This window comes from Chenopodium quinoa, unplaced genomic scaffold (genome assembly GCF_001683475.1).
Source record: "Chenopodium quinoa cultivar QQ74 unplaced genomic scaffold, ASM168347v1, whole genome shotgun sequence".
Lineage (NCBI taxonomy): Eukaryota > Viridiplantae > Streptophyta > Magnoliopsida > Caryophyllales > Amaranthaceae > Chenopodium > Chenopodium quinoa.
In genome coordinates this window covers 4,360,146-4,366,593 of record NW_018744301.1, presented here as the reverse complement: position 1 = coordinate 4,366,593, position 6,448 = coordinate 4,360,146, and the positions used below count along the sequence as shown (strand labels likewise).

At 37.0% G+C, this 6,448-nt stretch overlaps 1 long non-coding RNA gene across 1 annotated transcript; it reads right to left on the bottom strand.

Annotated features, from left to right (window-relative positions):
* Positions 1-1,217: 1,217 nt before the first annotated feature.
* Positions 1,218-5,929, bottom strand: LOC110695531. The gene is made up of 5 exons (XR_002506098.1): positions 5,285-5,929; positions 4,798-4,874; positions 3,540-3,641; positions 1,648-1,746; positions 1,218-1,546 (listed from the first exon to the last, which is right to left on the bottom strand). It is a non-coding gene; the product is annotated as an uncharacterized LOC110695531 (long non-coding RNA).
* Positions 5,930-6,448: the final 519 nt, after the last annotated feature.

Genomic DNA, 6,448 nt, shown 5'->3' with positions numbered 1-6,448 from the left:
CCCCGGGTAACGGACAGATTAAGGTGGGACCTTAATCTTTCCCCTACGACGAGCAGCCATTTGAAAATACGATCGAATAATTAGGTTGTTCGACGGTTTAAACAGAGACTGGCGACAAAATTCTTAAAATAAATCATTCCTCAGGAAGACGGGGCGGAGGAGCCAAAGAAGGGAGCAAATCCTGTGAATAATCACCCTCCATACGCATAAGCTCCTACCAAGGAAACGTGTAGTGCTCCCCCCTGTTCATCAGCGCCCCAAGCAAACGTGAGTCCAGCATCGACTCCGATGGAGGCAAAGGCACCACAAATTTATCAGCGCTGTGCTAACGAACAACGCGCTCCCTAAGATACCAAGAGAAGCTGGCAGTACCAACAAATGAAGTACGGTGCGCTGAAAGCTCCAAGGCCTCGGGAAGATCAGTCATCCCAGCCCACGGCCGATACTGGACCTCAACAGCAACCTGAAAACCATAAAAAGTTGCAATGAATGCCGGAAAATAACATCAAGGTAGAGAATAATATGCTGCAAAATCAATTCATACTCCGAAATAAGAGGTGGCTCGGCGCAGCAGCTCGCGTAGCGTTGTTACGGACTCCACTAATAACTTGCCTCGGTCACGCCAGCTGGCTCCAACAGGAAAATCATAGACCGCTCCGCGACGCCGTCGAGGGGCCAATCCCATAAAGTACTCACAAAACAACAGCTGCAATGAAAAGTAGTCTCTAAGAACATGTGTTAAACTTGTTAAAACAAGACAAGAAGAAGAAAGATCGTCACCTCTACGACTCTCCATAAACCGTAGACAGCGACATGGGCCTAGTCATTTAGCTGCCTACAGTCATGACACAGCGACGAAAGTAGATCAGCATATCCAAGGCTAGCCCAACTATAGAATCCTATCTCGTCGATCCTAACAAGAGAAGGAAGGTAGAAAACGAGCTCACGTGAACCTCTATCATGAAAATGAGTCCCGGAAATGACTCTTAAGATAAACTTCTTGTTTGTTATTTGCGTCACTTGTTTATATAGGAGTGACGCAAATGACTAACTAGACAATACAAAATTGCTTTATTTACGTCACTTGTTTGTTTAATGAGTGACGCAAATGAGGTGAATTTTTTATTTTTTTTTAATTATGATAATTTCCTTGTATATGTTTGTAGTACATGTTTTCCTTGCTAGTGGTATAAAGTAATATGCTAACGCTAATATAATTGAAATTAAAATGCAATATTATTGAATAATGCAAATGTAAATTTCGGCAGAGTCTCTTTTGTAATTTGGCCTACCCATAAAATTGGGAATGACGGCATTATATTAACAACCTGTCCAATAATTTACATCTGAATATCATAGACATTATACTCATCATCCCAACACCAATTAACCAAAATCATTCATGTCAAGCCTATAATCCAAAACAAGAGTCCAACATGCGCTAAGTGTAAATCTAAAGTTCAACATTACATATAAAATACTCTGCCCAAATATCTCGAATCTCATTTATCTCCTCCTCGGTGTACGGTGTAGTTCTTGAAAAATCCTATCAACAACAAATATACAAGAGGAAAGTTTTAATTCAAGATTGTATCTAACATCAAATTGTATTTATCAAACAAAAATGAAATATTTGACAACTCATACCTGAATAAGATCCTCACTGCTATGGTGATGTTCAAGTATTTCGTACATATAACGCATGACGTAGTAGCCACACTCACGTCCACCCAATTGTTGAGGGCACTACAAGTAATATAGTTATAAGTTGAATTAAATTGCTATACTTAAATTATTAAGAAACTAAAAGTTAGGGTAAGAAATTAAGGGACAACATAATGTATCTAGACTTCATGCATAACCAAGGAGGCAAATTGTAGATAGTTAAAAGAACCGGCCAAGTGCTATATTGGGTACTTAGTGTCCCAAATGGGTTCCTTCCATCTGTACTAAGACCAAGCCTAAGATTTCGATCTTCTTCACCAAAGTCCTTGAACTTTCGACCAATGTTCCTCCATTGCAGGGAATCAGCAGGATGCCTCATTAACCCATCTTTCTTCCTCCCATCAGCATGCCACCTCAATAATTTTGCAGTTTTTTCATCCGAGAAGAGTCTCCTAAATCTCGGTATAATTGGAAGATACCATAATACCTTAGCCGGACACCCTTTCTTACACAACTCACCAGTATCATTCATCTTGTAACGAGAAACTCCACACCTTGGACACTCATGCAAATCAGTATACTCATTTCGATACAACACACAGTCATTGGGACAAGCATGTATCTTCTCATACTCCATACCCAAGGGGCACATAAGTTTCTTGGCCTCATAGGTGGAGTTTGGAAGTTCATTTCCGTCGGGAAAAATTTCTACTAAGGCTTCTAACAACTGTGTAAAACCCTTGTCGGTCCAACAATTGCTCGCCTTTATGTTGAATAACTTCATAATAGCACCAAGTTTAGTGAACTTTGTACAACCAGGATATAACGGGGTTTCTGCAGCTCTCAAAATACTATCATATGTCTGGGGACACTCTGTGAAATGGTCTTCAACATCATGCATCATTTCATCTATCCTGTCCTTCTCCACTTCACTCTCACTTTCAACACCAATATCAGCAGTATCGATATCCTCACCTTGGTGTTCATTATCATCATCACAATGATTCTCATCTTCCCTTGGACAATAACTAGAACTTGCCTCAATATATATGCTCTCACCATGCCATGTCCACCTTGTGTAGTTTTCTGTAAACCCACGACGAATTAGATGATCTTTAATATCAACTATATCACGATATCCCCTCGAATTATTACAGTCACAACAAGGACAAAGAATAATCTTTGATTTATTCTCTGTTTGGTGTTTTAAGGAAACAGTGCTAAACTCTTCAATTCCTCGTAAAAAACTTGTACAATTTCGTTTACCATATATCCAACTTCGATCCATTTTCAACCACTGAATATTAAAATTAATTTTAAGATAATGTGTATATTTTCTTACATATATAACTCCTTAACCATAAACAAGAATATAAGGCATCAAACATTTTCATTCAAAGTTTATATCATGTAAATGCAACTCCGGATGATCCAATAAGGTCCTTATCACTCCAACCTAACCCATTCTTGAATGTCCTATCTCACTAATAACTACTTGTAAAGTTTGGTTCTAAAGAAAATCCGGCAGCATTTCCCTATAGTTCTCCAAGCACACAATGTAGATAATCGGCTACCAACATATGTACCCAGAGAACAATCGGGAAATAGTGAGCCATGATCTTCTCAGACCCAAAAACAGTTCAAGTAGTTATCACCTAAATGAGATAGAACATTCAAAAACAGTCCCAAACCGGGGACTATTCAAGACTTACTCCTAATGAGTAAGCCCTGAACGGGTATCTAAGCCAATGATGCAAGTATTATTACAATTCCAATCAATTATATCACAATTAAAAATCTCATACAATTCACAATCATTATAACAACAAGAACAAATAAGTTAATATTGTAAAGAATAATTCAGATATACATACCACAAGTGAAGACAATCTCGTATGCGTACTATCGCCTTAATCGTTTGTCCACAACCAGAACCTCGAGCAACTTGTGGAATTCACTTCCGCATAATTAAGAATCTGCCATAAAAATTACATATATTAAACCAACATAGTTGATTCAACTTAATCTGCCATGTGAAATAAAAGTTGTTATTCGGCATTGCTTATTAGCCAATCATGGTGTAAAACTTGAAGACCTGAAACGAGTGTTAAATGCTAGGTCCAACTTAATCTGCCATGTGAAATAAATGCTAGTTGTTATTTTGAAACTTTTTTTTTAATTAAAGGTTGGTTGTTTAATGGATGGAATATTGATTTATAGTTTTTTTTAACTTGTTGACTGATTGAAGGTCACCTTAGCTAGGTCCAACAGATGGGAAGTACCTTTTTTGTCGCCTAAAGTATGTGAAATTTTCAGTCCAATGAATTAACAACCTTATAACAGCTGCAAAGCTAATGTTTTATTGCCATCAAAGTTAAATGCTGTAAAAATCAGCAGCTCAAAGATGCAGCTGCACACCAGTAGTATATTGCTTCCTTAATTTTTTAGTGCTCATCTTAATTTCTCATAAAATTAATTTCTCAACTACTCTAGATCATCCCCTATATAAAGAAAGACAGAATTAAGGGCCTACCGAAAATACCAGTAAATATCAAATTTATTTTCACAAGATTGATTCTATTCTTTAATCCTCTTTTTGTTTTCTTTTCTGATCAAATTTGACTTTATTACATATCTTTATAAGTAAAGGTGGGGGTGCATAACTGCATATGTAATAGTTAGGTGTGACGGGGTTCAAGCAAAAGCAGGAATCTTAGTGGATCATAATTTTCACCAAAACCCTACCTAATTAATTAATCATACTAATAATTTTCTTCATAAAATCAGATCAAGCAACCCATTCCTAAAAGGTATTCACAATATTTGAATCACGTGACGCCATGTGAGTCCGTATGAGCAATTTTTTAATTAATGGCAGATCTACTGGTACCGTACTCACCCCCTTTCCTTTATATCTTATTGTTTATAGTGGACAGGAATACATATAACATATACTATATATGATGATCACAAAAAGTGACCAAACCAAAAGGGTCAGTCCAAATATTAAGTATCTTTGTCCCTGTGATTATGATAATCACTTTGTCTGACCACGTATTTGCGTGTGTGCTCGTGATCATAAATCTTATAGAACAAGAGCGAGCACGAGAGAAATAGAGTTCATGAAATTACTGAAAGTGCCTAAGTAGAGGTACTTGTTCTCATAAACTCGCCCAATTCGTGCTTCCCATCGCCCATTATGATGATGCCTACAAAAAAATTAAATGATAAAAAATAATTTTAAAAAGACATTCAAAGAATCATAGATGTCACATGACCCATAAAATTAAAGAAAAAACAATGAATGTTCAAAGATGCAAACCAGCAGATCAAAGATGCAGCTGCAAACCAGTAGTATATTGCAAAACAGCAACTGTAAAAATCTACGGACTAAATGTACTAGCTGAAAACATGCAGGTGAATATATTAAAGCTTTGAATTGAGATGAGCCTCAATGAAAATTCAATGACTGAAATTATAAAAATTCAATTAAATCTGCCATATATATTCTAATTAATGAACTAACACTAAACCTGAAATTAAACTAAGTCATTGTTCAAGTTAAATGCTACATTCTATCTACCGTGAAAATATTGAACATAAATAAAAGCAATCTTACCTTAGGTGAAATTGACTTCAAAAATTCAACAATGTCGAGCCGAAATCGAACTTCAATTGTTGTTGGTGTAATTTGCTTGAACTTCCTCGGGGATTTTGGGGCGAAATTAAGCGATTTTTCCACTCGAAAATTTCAGTTATTGCTCGAATATTTTCGCCAGGATTTTTAATTGAATTTTTTGGGGTTTCTAGGGTTCGAATTCGTATGGAATTGAGTACATTTTTTGCTCGAAATGGGGAATTTTTGGTCGGAAACAATCAATTTTTCTGGGGTTTAAGGGTTCGAATTACTTAAGGTTTTTTGTCTAAATTTTTGCTCGAAATTGCTCGGATTTGCTGCCGATTATGGGTGTTGAACTTGATTGCGATTTTGGGTGTTGAATTTGCTGGGGAATTGCAGTTTTTTGGGCGCATTTGTTGGATTTCTGGGTCGAATTTATGGGTGTTTTTCTGTAGAAATTCACTGGAAGCAACTCTGTTTTTTTATTTTTGTTTAGTGAATTAGTGAAAGGTAGGCGTGAAAAGCTAAGGTTAAAAAAGCGCACAATAAATAACCTAAATGCAATAGAGTTATTTGCGTCACTTAATTATAAAAATGCTACGCAAATAACAAAATCTGTAATGCTGAAAATTTGTCATTTGCGTCGCTCATTTATTAAAAGAGTGACGCAATTTATTCACTCCCTTATTTGCGTCACTTGTCAATAAATGAGTGACGCAAATAAGGTTATTATATGCATCGCTTCAATAAATAAGAGCGACGCAAATGATAGAAAGCTGACATACACTTAACTTTTGCGTCGCTTCTTCAATAACAAGCGACGCAAATAACTTTAAAGGATGGTAAAAATATACATTTGCTTCGTTCTTTAGAATGAGTGACGCAAATGAGCCTTTTTCTACTAGTGTCAAAGCCGTGGGAAAGAACAAAAGCCAACTTTGATCGCACGCTCTTAGGACCACCTCGAGGCACTGGGTGAGTCCTGATATGCTGAACGACCGGACCTAAAAAATCTGCTACCTCAGCCACCCCCAAGTGAGGTCAGGAATCTACCGTAAGGCCCGCTTGGTGAAGCGTAAGCCGCTGATCATGCTAAAACCAGAAGGGTCACTGTCATCTCCCCCCGAGCAAAGTGAAAAGTGTTAGTAGTATCCCAAAAATACT